The 13723-nt window shown below is 42.2% G+C and overlaps 1 protein-coding gene across 2 annotated transcripts in view; it reads left to right on the top strand.

The window, feature by feature from the left end:
- The window catches only part of UVRAG (UV radiation resistance associated), a 325150-nt gene that overhangs the window by 1394 nt on the left and 310033 nt on the right, over positions 1 to 13723 (top strand). The gene's annotated exons all lie outside the window — the stretch shown is intronic.

Genomic DNA, 13723 nt, shown 5'->3' on the forward strand with positions numbered 1-13723 from the left:
TGAGGACTTCTTGGCTCTGCGTTGTAGGAAGATAAGAAGGGGGAAACACTGACTTTGGAGATCTGACAAAACTCTTTGTTTCACTCACATATCTGTAGAGTACTTCCCTCCTTATATCGGTTGCCTTCCTTCTGTCCCCCAAGAGGAGATTTTGCAGGAATCTTAGCATTAAAGAGACCTAAAGAATACCTTTCACCCTCTCCCTATATTCCTCCTGCCAAGAAGAGGATCTAGAGAAACTGTCATTTATTGAGAACTTACCGTGTTGGATTTGTGCAAAGGGCTCAGTGGCCATTAGTTCCCTGAATTTTCACAACTCTGTGAGATAGCTGTTTTTATTACCCCCATTTGGCAGTTGAGGAAACTGAGGCTTGTCCAGAGCCTTCCAGTTAGTAAGTGGTGGGGCTGGGTTGCAGAATCCAGTGTCTGACTCTGCAGCCATGCACGTGCTTGAGACTTGGGCAGCCTTCCTCCACCACCTTTACACAGGACAGAGTGAGTTCTTTCATACACCCCTCCAACTTTCCATCAGCTACCAGTGGGACTTAGGAAGGATTCAGAAAGAGGAAGGGAGAGGTTGTGGGGGAGAGAGTGGTTGAAAAGTGAAATGGATTTGAGTGCAGTAAAGGAGGCGGGGGCTAAAGGGAAGAGAAGAGTTGGAGATAATAACCACTGTGGTTGCCTTTAAATAGGCAGGCAGAAGAGCTTACAGTAGCAACGGCTTTTTGTGTGACTACTACCGAAGAGGATTGAAAAGATACCATGTGCCCTGGTTTTGTGATGCTGTTGGCAGGGAATTTCTGAATAGTGGGAGTTTGAGGGTAGTGGGGGTTTGGATTGTGTTGTGAGATACAGGGAGAGGGTAGAAGTCTGGCTAGGGAGGGAGACACGTCTCTGGAGTGAGCATTAATGTGAGTTTTTGTATGTGTGGGAGGTAGAGTGTGAGAGTGGTTACTGGGAGAGGGAATAGGGAGCACCGTTAGAAACACCCTGGAGAAGTCCTAAGGAGTTCAGGGGCCAAGAAGGTTTTAGTTTGGGGGAGCTTCGAGAGTGTGTGGGATTAGGAAAGAGAAAGCATCATTTACTTCATGGAGCCTATTCTCTGATAACAGTTCACAGTTTAACACTGGGAAAACTAATGCAAACAAACTGTTGATGGAATAATTTCAGCCTCATTTGTTAGTGTTTGTGAAATTTTTGGATTGGTGCCGAGGGATATATAGTGGCTTAAGTGTACAGCTGAATGCTATATGAGTGCCGAGTATGCTATTTACATCTTTCTGGGGGTGTCATCCTTGAATTCTTGGAAGGCAGCCTATATAACAAAGCACTTTTACTTTTGCAGTTGACATCAATTTATCTTTTGGGGTCAAAATGCTCAGATTTTTAGTGTATAAATAATATCAATAAAATTTTGTTGAAGTTTTATCTGTATATAGTAAAGTGCACAGATTATCAGTATTCAGTGGATGAATTGTCACCAAGGGAACAGTTATGTAGGTACTACCCAGATTAAGAAATACAAAATTTTGGCTGGGCGCAGTGGCTCACACCTGTAATCCTAGCACTTTTGGAGGCTGAGGTGGGGGGATCACTTGAGGCCAGAAGTTCGAGACCAGCCTGGCCAACATGCTGAAACCCTGTCTCTACTAAAAGTACAAAAAAAAGAAAAAAAAAAAAAGCCAGATGTGGTGGCGCACATTTGTAATCCCAGCTACTTGGGAGGCTGAGGCAAGAGAATTGCTTGAACCTGGGAGGCGCAGGTTGCAGTAAGCCGAGATTGCGCCACTGCACTCCAGCCTGGGTGACAGAGTGAGACTCTATCTAAAAACAAACAAACAAACAAAAAACCCCCCAAAAACCCCAAAATTATTAACATCCTGGAAGTCCTCCTATGTTCTCTTCCATCTCTGTTTTTCCTTTTTCTCTAAAGGAACCACTTTTCTGATTTCTAATGTAAAAGATCAGTTTTTGCCTGTTCTTGAGCTTTATATAAATGGAGTTGTGCAAAATGTATTTTTTTGTGTCTGGTTTCTTTTACTCAGTATTGTTTGTGAGAGTCATGGAGTATCTGTGTATGTCTAATTTTTTTTAAGTATTACTTTGTTGTCTTTTTTTGCTTTTACAAAATTTCAAAGGTTTAGATAAATTGGAATGTCAGTTGTTAACTTTCCTTTAAATAATACTTTCAAAACCATACATTTTAATACATCCCATACTAGTTGGCAAGGTATCAATTTTTTTTTTTTTTTTGACATGGAGTCTAGCTCTGTTGCCCAGGCTGGAGTGCAGTGGTGCGATCTTGGCTTATTGCAACCTCTGCCTCCTGGGTTCAAGCGATTCTCCTGCCTCACCCTCCCAAGTAGCTGGGATTACAAGCACCTGCCACCACGCCCAGCTAATTTTTGTGTTTTTAGTAGAGACAGGGTTTCATTGTGTTGGCCAGGCTGGTCTGGAACCCCTGTCCTTGTGATCCTCCCACCTCGGCCTCCCAAAGTGCTAGAATTACAAGTGTGAGCCATTGCGCCCGGCTGGTATCAATATTTCTAAACAAATAAACAAGCCCGGTTGGTTTAGGATTTTTATGATCAAGTTATCTCAAAACATAGATTCAGTGGCTCCCAACCTTCTTCTAAGATGGGGTTTGTCAACCTTGGGACTGTTGACATTTTAGAGTGAAGATGGGCTGTTACATGTTTAGCCACATCCCAAGATATCAGCAGCACCTCCCCAGTCCTGACAATCAAAAATGAGTTCAGACATGGCCAAATGTTTCTTAGGGGGCAAAATTACCCCTAGTTGAGAACCACCTTACTAAGGTGTATTTTCATTTTAGGATAGTATCCTTGTTATTATTGACTCATTTATTTCAATCTTCATTAAGTCCTGTTGATTCTAGAAGTGGCTGTAATGTTTAAAAAGTTAACACTGCAAACACCTGAACTTTTCCATGTGTGAGTACTAACTACAGTCCATATCAGCCCCTTGACTGTGTCAGATGGGACTACTACTTAATTTTGTCTCTTTTTGCTTCTATGTGATCTTACTTTACTGTAATTTGAGCAAGAACTAGTGACACATTTTTTTTACACTTTTTTTTTTGTTTTGTTTTTGATTTTTGAGACAGTTTTACTCTGGTCACCCAGGCTGGAATGCAGTGGTGCGATCTCCTCTCACTGCAACCTGCCCCTCCCGGGTTCAAGCAATCCTCCCACCTCAGCCTTCCGCATAGCTGGGATCACAGGCTGTGCCACCATGCCCAGCTAATTTTTGTATTTTTGGTAGAGATGGGGTTTCACCATGTTGGCAGGCTGGTCTTGAACTCCTGGCCTCAGGTGATCCGCCTGCCTTGGCCTCCCAAAGTGCTGGGACTACAGGTGTGAACCACCGTGCCCGGCCCAAAAACAAACTATTTTTTAGAAAGTTTTATTTCTATTTTTGGTCGAGCGTGGTGGCTCATGCCTATAATACCAGCACTTTGGGAGGCCGAGGCAGGCTGATCACTTGAGGTCAGGAGTTTGAGATCAGCCTAGCCAACATGGTGAAACCCTGTCTCTACTAAAAATAGAAAAATTAGCCAGGTGTGGTGGCAGGTGCCTGTAATCCCAGCTATTTGGAGGCTGAGGCAGGAGAATTGCTTGAACCTGGGAGGCAGAGGTTGCAGTGAGCTGAGATGGCGCCATTGTACTCCAACCTGGGCGACAAGAGCGAAACTGTCTAAAAAAAAATTATTTCTTTTTTTATTTTTATTTTTTTTAGAGACAAGATCTTGCTGTGTTGCCCAGCCTGGAGTGCAGTTGGCTCACTGAGGCCTCAACCTCCTGGGATCAAGTGATTATCTTGCCTCAGCCTCCCTAGTATCTAGGACTACAGGCATGTGCCACCATACCAGTTAATTTTTTAAAGTTTTTCATAGAGATGGGGTCTTGCTGTGTTGCCCAGGCTAGTCTCAAACTCCTGGCCTCAAGATATCCTCCCGCCTTGACCTCCCAAAGTGTTGGGATTACAGGCATGAGCCACCGCACCCGGCCTCACTTACTCTTAACATCTGCCTTGACATATGGTACATTTGTTAGAATTAATGAATCAATATTTATATATTATTGACTAAAAAAGTCCATAGTTCATTTAGATTTTCTTAGTTCTGAACAACTGTGGCCAGGCCTGGTGAGTCATGCCTGTAACCCCAGCACTTTGGGAGGGTGAGGCAGGAGGATTGCTTGAGCCTGGGATGTCAAGGCTGCAGTGAGCCCTGATTGCACCACTGCACTCCAGCCTGGAAGACTGTGATTAAATGTGATTAACTATATGTACAACATAAAATTTGCTGTTTAAATAATTTTTAAGTATACAATATAGTGGCATTAAAAACATACTTAATGTTATACAACCATCATCACTGTATATTTCCAGAATGTTTACATCATCCCAAATAGAAAGCAACTCCCCATTCTCGCCTCCTACCAGCCCCTGGTAAATTCTGTCCTGCTTTCTGTCTCTATGAACTTCACTATTCTGGGTACCTCATATAAGTGGCATTATACAGTATTTGTCCTTTTATGTTTGGCTTATTTCACTTTGCAATGTTTTCAAGGTTCATCCATGTTGCAGGGTATGTTAGAATTTCATTCCTTTTTTAAGGCAGATGGTATTCCGTTGTATGTATATACTACATTTTGTTTATTCATTCATCTCTTGATGGGTCCTTTGTTTGTTTGCTTGTTTGTTTTGAGACGGGGTCTCACTCTGTTGCCCAGGCTAAAGTGCAGTGGCATGATCATGGCTCACTGCAGCCTTGACTTCCTGGGGTCAAGTGATCCTCCCACCTCAGCACCCCCGCAAGTAGCTGAGACTACAATGGCATGTGCCTCCACGCCCAGCTAATTTGAAAATTTTTTGTAGAAATGAGTCTCACTCTGGTCTCAAACTCTTGGGCTCAAGAGATCCTCCTGCCTTGGCCAACCAAAGCAGTGTTGAGATTACAGCATGAGCCACCACACCCAGCCAACCCTTAGTTTTTACCTGATGTCCTTCTTCCGTGCCAGGATCCTGTCTGGATACCACATTGTATTTAGTTGTCCTGTCTCTTGCCTCCTCTTAGCTGTGGCAGTTCCTCAGACTTTCCTTTTTTTTGATGGCCTTGACAGTTTTGAGTACTGGTCAGGTGTTTTGTAGGATGCCACTCTTTTGGAATTAGTCTGATGTTTTTTCTTATGATTAGACTAGGGTGGTGGTGTTTTGGGAGCAAGACTTAAGAGGTAAAGTGCCATTTTCATATATTACATACATATTATTAACATGATTTATCACTGTTTTTTTTTTTTTTGAGACAGAGTTTCGCTCTTGTTGCCCAGGCTGGAGTGCAATGGCACAATGTGAGCTCACTGCAACCTTTACCTCTCAGGTTCAAGCAATTCTTCTGCCTCAACCTCCTGAGTAGCTGGGATTACAGGCACCCGCCACCATGCCCAGCTAATTCTTCTATTTTCAGTAGAGACGGGGTTTCACCATGTTGGCCAGGCTGGTCTTGAACTCCTGACCTCAGGTGATCCACCCACCTTGGCCTCCCAAAGTGCTGGTATTACAGGCATGAGCCACCATGCCTGGCTGATTTATCACTGTTGATTCTAACTTTTATCATCACCAGCTGTGGTAGCATATGATAGGAAAGGCAAACTAGCTGTTTTCTCCTATTACACTGTTATACTATCAGCATAACCCTTCTGACATTAGATGTGTGGGGCTTTTCCCCCACACACCAAGTGATCCTCCAGTGAACACCAATATGGTGTCCTATGATTCAATTCAATTCTGCCACAATCTCCTTACAGTTAGTATCATATTCCACAAGTTAAAGGCTCAGACCCATAAAACTGTCCCCTACTTCACATGCCAGTCGTAAGTCTGGGTCTCTGGAACTTCTTACCGACTGGCTATAAATTGGGGGTTCCTATGTTCCCCTCCTCAGGCTCAGTCATTTACTAGAGCAGCTCACGGAACTCAAGAAAGCACCTTGCTTGCACTTACTGTTTTTTTTTTTTTTTTTTTAAATAAACAATATTACACAGGATACAGATGAGCAGCCAGATAGAAGATATCATAGGGAACAGTATGGGGGAAATGGCCCAGAGCTTTCATGCCCTCTCATGGCAGCTCCACCCTCCACATGTTCAGCAACCCAGAAATTCTCCAAAACCTGTAGTTCTGTGATTTGTATGGAGGCTTCATCATGTAGGCATGATCAATTATTAAGTCAGTCTTCAGCCCCTCTCTCCTTCCTGGAGGATGGGGAGTGGGGCTGAAAGTTCCAAGCTTCTGATCATGGCCTGGTCTTTCTGGTGACCATTCTCCTTCTAGGAGCTCACCAAGAGTTGTCTCATTAGAACAAAGGATGTTCCTCACCTAGGAAACGCTGAGGGACTAGGCGTTGTGTCTGGAACTGGGGTCAAAGACCAAATATTAAAAGTAAAGATTCTCCTAGTACCCCTATGGCACCCAGGGAATGACAGAGGTTTTAAGAGCTCTGCACCAGGAACTGTGTACAAAGACCAAAGTATATATTTATTATTGTAAATTGAAGGGCCACAGGTAGTGTTTGTCAGGTTTCTCTGCTATAAGGTTACTCTTCCTCCCCTTCCCTCTATACTGTAGTCTTTGGAAGGAAGTCACTATGTGTAGTCCACACTTGAGTGAGATCTGTGCTCCCCCTTCTTGAGGGTAGAGTATCTACATAAATTATTTGGAATTTTTCTGTATGGGAGATTAAATCATGGCTCGCTTCAGCCTCTAACTCCTGGACTCAAGTTATGTGCCTCAGCCTCCCAAGTAGCTGGGACCACAGGTGCACACCACCATGCCTGGTTCATTTTTTAATTTTAATTTTTGTAGAGACAGAGTCTTGCTATATTGCCCAGGCTGGTCTCTAACTCCTGGCTTCGAGCAATCCTCCTGCCTTGGCCTCCCAAAGCATTGGTATTACAGGCATGAGCGACTGCACTGGGCCGGTAACTTAAAGTCACACAGAATGTCAACAAAGGGACTACAATCTAGGTGTTTCCTGTTTGCCCTAGACACCCATTGTTTGCAGGGTTCTGGTGAAAAGTTTTAATTACCTCAGAGTTTGGGACCATCAGGCTTTATATTTTATTTCCTACAGCACTTGTGCCTAACACTGTGCTGATGATTTAGTAGGAACTCATGTACAGTTTTTTTGTTTATGAGTCTTTCCCTTGAAGAACTTTACAGCCTAAAGAGAACAAGGAAAGTTTGGATTCAGTGGTATTGAAACCCATACAGAAAAACATGATAGAAGCAGAAAAGTAGATCTAAAGCTTGATTTTGCTGTACAGGATAAATATTTTCCCTTTGTGTGTTTATGTTTATTTGGATACCCTACTTTTGCTAATCTAATTTAATCATTTTTCTATTACTAAAAAAAAAATCGGCTTTATTGGCAAGGCCGTTCATCTTATCAGGAACATGTGCCTCACGCAATGCACTACCATGCCGTGTACATTCATTCCTTCTGCAAATATTTACTAAGCCCCTTGTAACTCGAAGAAAAAATGTAATGTATAGTTGAGTATCTAAAAAGTAAAATGATGGCAATTTTTTGTGCTGGTTTGGCTCTTATAAATAAAATGATATGAGGAAGCCTCAGAAACTTAAGATATCAGCATCTTGAAATCATTATTTTTATGTGACAAAATGCTATTAGGAATTTATGTTTTTTGTTTGTTTCTCTTTTTCCTGTGAAAATGAGTTTTTTTTTTTGAAAGGAAAAGCTATGTTTATTTAGTGTTTACTTTAAAATGTCTCTACAGGATCACAATTCTTTGTGGTAGAAAATTCAGAAGTGAAACTGACTAGAAATAGAGCACAAGCAGAATTGAAACTAATAAGTTGGGCCTGAAGTGAAACGTATGGTAGAATGAAAAAAAATTAGATTTTCATAGTTTCCAAATGTGTATTTTTGATAAGCTGTGTATTTTTACCTGTCAGACATGTTACTGCTGGGGAGAAAAAGAAGTTTGTCATTTTTTTTTTTTTTTTTTTTTTTGAGGCGGCGTCTCACTCTGTCGCCCAGGCTGGAGTGCAGTGGCACGATCTCGGCTCACTGCAAGCTCCGCCTCCCGGGTTCACGCCATTCTCCTGCCTCAGCCTCCCTAGTAGCTGGGACTACAGGCGCCTGCCACCATGCCTGGCTAATTTTTTGTATTTTTAGTAGAGATGGGGTTTCACCGTGTTAGCCAGGATGGTCTCGATCTCCTGACCTCATGATACGCCTGCCTCGGCCTCCCAATGTGCTGGGATTACAGGCGTGAGCCAGCGCGCCCGGCCAAGTTTGTCATTTTCAACGTACTGGAATGTGTACAGCTACAAACTAAAGGTGTTTTAGAAAAAGACATCTGTCTTATGAGAGAGGTTGAAACATTTTAGGTTTATGCTTTGTTTTAGGTTTAATGACATAAGTAATGTCTTTTTTTTTTTTTTGAGACAGCGTTACCCTGTTGTCGCCCAGAATGGAGTGCAATGGCACGATCTCAGCTCACTGCAACCTCTGCCTCCCAGGTTCAAGTAATTCTCCTGCCTCAGCCTCCCGAGTAGCCTCCCGAGTAGCTGGGGTGCCCACCACCCCACCTGGCTAATTTTTGTATTTTTAGTAGAGACGGGTTTCACCACATTGGCCAGACTGATCTCGAACTCCTGACCTCAGGTGATCCACCTGCCTCGGCCTCCCAAAGTGCTGGGATTGCAGGCATGAGCCACTGTGCCTGGCCAGTAAAGTCTTATATTGTTAAATTTTTTCAATGCCTTGTACAGTATTTTAGCAGTTGCCTCCTTAGATTATAAAAGTAGACGAGTACACCCAGAATGGAAACTTGACATTGGAATTTTACAATTCATAGTATACCTTCTTGATTTAGTATCACATAACCTTGTTTTCCATCTTATTTTAAGATGGAAACATGAATTTTGAATCATGGAATTTTGCAGATGCAAAACCTGAAGCCCTCCGAGGTGAAGCTATTTGCCTGGCCACAGACTTGTTCTAGCTATTTATTCTTGCCCTGGAGTATTTAGTAAAGAGTATTAGTTTAACAGATCTGTCTTGTGTCTTGTTCCTGCTTGTGGCAGAGAAATAAACAGAACCTGGGTCTTGTGAACAGTTCCACTGTTCTTGGCTGGGTGTGTTGAGAAGTTGTTTCTTTTTTTTTTTTGAGATGGAGTTTTGCTCTTGTCACCCAGGCTGGAGTACAGTGGTGTGATCTCGGCTCACTGCAACCTCCACCTCCTGGGTTCAAGCGATTCTCCTGTCTCAGCCTCCTTAGTAGTTGGGATTACAGGCACCTGCCAGCACGCTCGGCTAATTTTTGTAATTTTAGTAGAGATGGGGTTTCATCATGTTGGCCAGGCTGGTCTCGAACTCCTGACCTTAGGTGATCCACCCACCTTGGCCTCCCAAAGTGCTGGGATTACAGGCGTGAGCCACTGTGCCTGGCCAAGAACTTGTTTCGTTTTCTTTCCTGTTTTTTTCTTTTAAGACGGAGTCTTGCTCTGTCGCCAGGCTGGAGTGCAGTGGCACGATCTTGGCTCACTGCAACCTCTGTCTCCCGGGTTCAAGTGTGATTCTCCTGCCTCAGCCTCCAGAGTAGCTGATATTACAGGTGCCCACCACCACACCCACCTAATTTTTTGTATCTTTAGTAGAGATGGGGTTTTACCGTGTTGGCCAGGCTGGTCTCAAACTCCTGACCTCGTGATCCACCCGCCTCTGCCTCCTAAAGTGCTGGGATTACAGGCGTGAGCCTGGCCAAGAACTTGTTTCTTAAACTTCACTCGGTCCTTTGGCACATTAGCCTCACAGCTTTGGGGATTTTAGGCTAGAACTGAAATGGAGGAGAGGCTGTATTTTAACGTTCTCTTTAAGGGCAGAGCACTCAGAGTCCACCCTCCCACGTCCCTTTTATGGTGTGAATTAGAGTGAAACTTTGGAATGTCCCTCTGGAGCTTAAATGATCAGTCTTCCTGTTTTGTCCCTGGGTACTTACCATGCCTATCTTTTTTTTTTTTTTTTTTTTTTAATGTTCTACTTAAGAACTTCTGTTCTCTGCCTCTTTAAGTTTCTGAAAGAGTAACCATCTGGTTTTTTGATGGTTTTATTCTGTGTAATATTTGGTGTTGATTGCTGTAGACCCTATGTGGTAGTAATGTTATTAGGCATTTTACTTAGCCATTCTTTGTGAAAACTCCAGTATAGTGTGCTTATTGATTAAGAGGCTGAGACTGATAATGCTGAAGTTGAGCATCAGAACTTACCACTTTGGAGTCTCACTTTGTTGGTCCATTGAAATAGCTGGCGTTTTTTCCTACTGTGGTTTTTATAATGTCCAAAAGATGCAGTCAGACATTTTTGAAAATAATGAGGAACACCAGGAAGCTGAAACTAGCAGCAACCTTTGGCTTTTGTCAGTAGACTCCTGGGAAAGAAAAAAGGGAAGACATAAAAGTAAAAGTGAGAATCAGACTTAATAGATCATAAAAGTAAACATGAGAATCAGGCTTATGATCTGTTTTTTTTTTTTCTCCAGGAAAAATTTTATACTCTTTAACATGAGTGTAGCTTTTGTGATTAAGGGTTTAACAGTGAATACAAGTAATTCGTGTGTTCATATTAGCGTATGTTAAAACTAATTCTGGGCGGGGCGCGGTGGCTCATACCTGTAATCCCACCACTGGGAGGCTGAGGCAGGTGGATCACCTGAGGTTAGGAGTTCGAGACTAGCCTGCCCAACATGGCGAAACCCCATCTCTACTAAAAATACAAAAAATTAGCTGGGCGTGGTGGCGGGCACCTGTAATCCCAGCTACTCAGGAGACTGAGGCGGGAGAATTGCTTGAACCCAGGAGGTGGAGGTTGCAGTGAGCCGAGATCACACCACTGCACTCCAGCCTGGGCGACAAGAGCAAAACTCCGTCTCAAAAACAAACAAACAAACAAACAAAAAACTAATTCTGAGTGCAGGATAGGAAAAACTGAGAGCCATTTATTCAATAGATACTTTTGAAGTGCCTTGTTTGAATTGTTAGGCACAGGATTCGGAACTGTATGTCTTGTGTCTGCCAGCCTACTTACGTCTTTCAGGGGATATGAACTATTTCCTTCCTTAATTCCAATCATTCTTTTGTATGAGAGCTAATCCAGAAAACTAAACTTTTAAACAATACAAAATAAAAATAATCTTGCTTAGGATTTTGAAAAACCTTTTTTTTTAATGTTGTCTCCTTTTAATGAAAATAAGACTGTCCTCAAGAAAATCAGTATTGCTTTCATCCACTAAGATGTTAATATCTAAGTATACATGAGAAGTAGCAACATGAAGAAAGCTTTCTGGTTTTTTATTCTGAAAATAGATTATGAAGCAAGGTTGGCAGGTAGGCTGTGGGGTGCTCATTACAGGTCTAGGATAATTTACAGGACTATACTCATTACAGGATAGAATTGGTACCATTATAGAATTATATATGTATAGTAGATATTTCAGACTTGTTTTCATGAATTGATTTATTGGAGTTTATTCTACATGGAGTGTGTTTAATATAAATATAAAAATAAAGAGTAGCTGCCCAGGTGCTCTGGAGTGATTGGTTGACTGGTGATAGTCACACACTTCTATCAAAAACGTCAGTATAAATTGGGTGCTGTGCTATGCACCTGTAATCCTAGCCTACCTGGGATGCTGAGGTGGGAGGATTGCTTGAGGCCAGGAGTTTGATTCCAGCCTAGGCAATATAGTGAGACTCCCATCTCTAAAAAAAAAAAAAAAAAAAGACACCAGTCTGATGATGATGATAATGATTAATTAATTTTCGGAGACAAGGTTGCCCAGGCTGGAATGCAGTGGCGCAATCATGGTTCACCTGCAATCTTGACCTCCCTGGGCTTAGGTGATCCTCCTGCCTTAGCCTCCTGAGTAGCTGAGACTACAGGCACGCACCACCATGCCTGGCTAATTTATATAAATATAAATAAATATATAAATATATACACACACATATATAAATATATACACACATATATATGTGTGTGTGTATATATATATGTGTGTGTATATATATGTGTGTGTATATATATGTGTATATATTTATGTGTGTGTGTATATATATATGTATATATATACACACACACATATATATATATATATTTTTTTTTTGTAGAGACAGGGTTTTGCTGCCGGGACTACAGGTGCGCATGGTGCGCGCCACCATGTCTGACTAATTTTTGTAGTTTTTTTTGGTAGAGATAGGATTTTGCCATGTTGCCCAGGCTGGTCTCAAACTCCTGAGCTCAAGCAATCCGCCCACCTTGGCCTCCCAAAGTGTTGGGGTTACAGGTGTGAGCCACTATGCCCAGCCAGTCTGGTTATTAGATGAGGACACTGTAGAGTTGCAGAATTTTTTGGTTTCTTTTTTTGAGACACTGGGTCTCATTATATTGCCCAAGGTCAGGCTGAAGCATAGCGGCTATTCACAGGTAATGCACTACAACCTCGAACTCCTGGGTTCAAATGGATCCTTCTGCCTTAGCCTCTGGAGTAGCTGGGACTATAGATGTGTGTGACTGTACCCGGCTAAATTGCAGAATTTCTTAACTGCAAATTAGTGCATTTTTAAATATTATACAACTACCCAAAAACTACTAAAAAATTAGAAAGCTGCTTCTCATGTATACCCAGACATTAACATTTTAGCAAATGAAAGCAATACCACTTTTCTCAATGACATTCTTCTCTTCATTAAGGTATCCTGTAAAGATCAGTGTAATTGAAAGACTTTCTTAACTATGACCCATTTTGTTTGGCTTCTTAAAGTTCATTTGAGTAATTCCTCACTTATTTAAAGTTGCACAAATGTGAATGCTTGTAAATGCCAGGGACTGTCTAGGTGCTGGAAGTAAAACAGCAAGCAAGACAGAGACACTACCTTCATGGACCTTACTTTCTGGTGCATGAGAGACAAGGTGGTTAGCAAGCTTTTCTGTGAAGGACCAGATAGTGAACATGTTTCTGTCTCAGTGGGCCTTCTAGGGTCTTAGTAGCAAGTACTCAACTGGTTGCTGTAGTGCAGAAACAGCCCTATACTATATGTAAACAACTGAGTGTGGTTGTATTCCAGTAAAACTTTAAGGATACTGAAATTATTAATTTTCATGTGCCATGAAATATTTGTCTTCTTTTTCTTTTTACTTTTTTGAGACGAAGTCTCACTCTGTTGCCCAGTCTGGAGTGCAGTGGCACAATCTCGGCTCACTGCAGCCTCCACCTGCTGGGTTTAAGCAATTCTCGTGCCTCGGCCTCCCATGTAGCTGGGACTACAGGTGCGTGCCACCACGCCTGGCTAAGTTTTGTATTTTTATTAGAGATGGGGTTTTGACATGTTTGCCAGGTTGGTCTCCAGCTCCTAACCTCAAGTGATCTGCCTGCCTCGTCTTCCCAAAGTGCTGGGATTACAGATGTGAGCCACTGTGCCTGGCCAATTAATTGGTATTAAATTCCTTCTGGGTATCAGATACTGCATTATACTCTAGTGTACTTCTTTCTCCAACTTCTGTTATTCTTGGAATGCCAGAATATCTTTGAATATGGTTTTGAGGCTTCTTACAGCAAGTAAGTATTCTTTTTTTTTTGAGACAGTCTCGCTTTCGGCCAGGCTGGAGTGCAGT

This window comes from Pan troglodytes, chromosome 9 (genome assembly GCF_028858775.2).
Source record: "Pan troglodytes isolate AG18354 chromosome 9, NHGRI_mPanTro3-v2.0_pri, whole genome shotgun sequence".
Taxonomy (NCBI): domain Eukaryota; kingdom Metazoa; phylum Chordata; class Mammalia; order Primates; family Hominidae; genus Pan; species Pan troglodytes.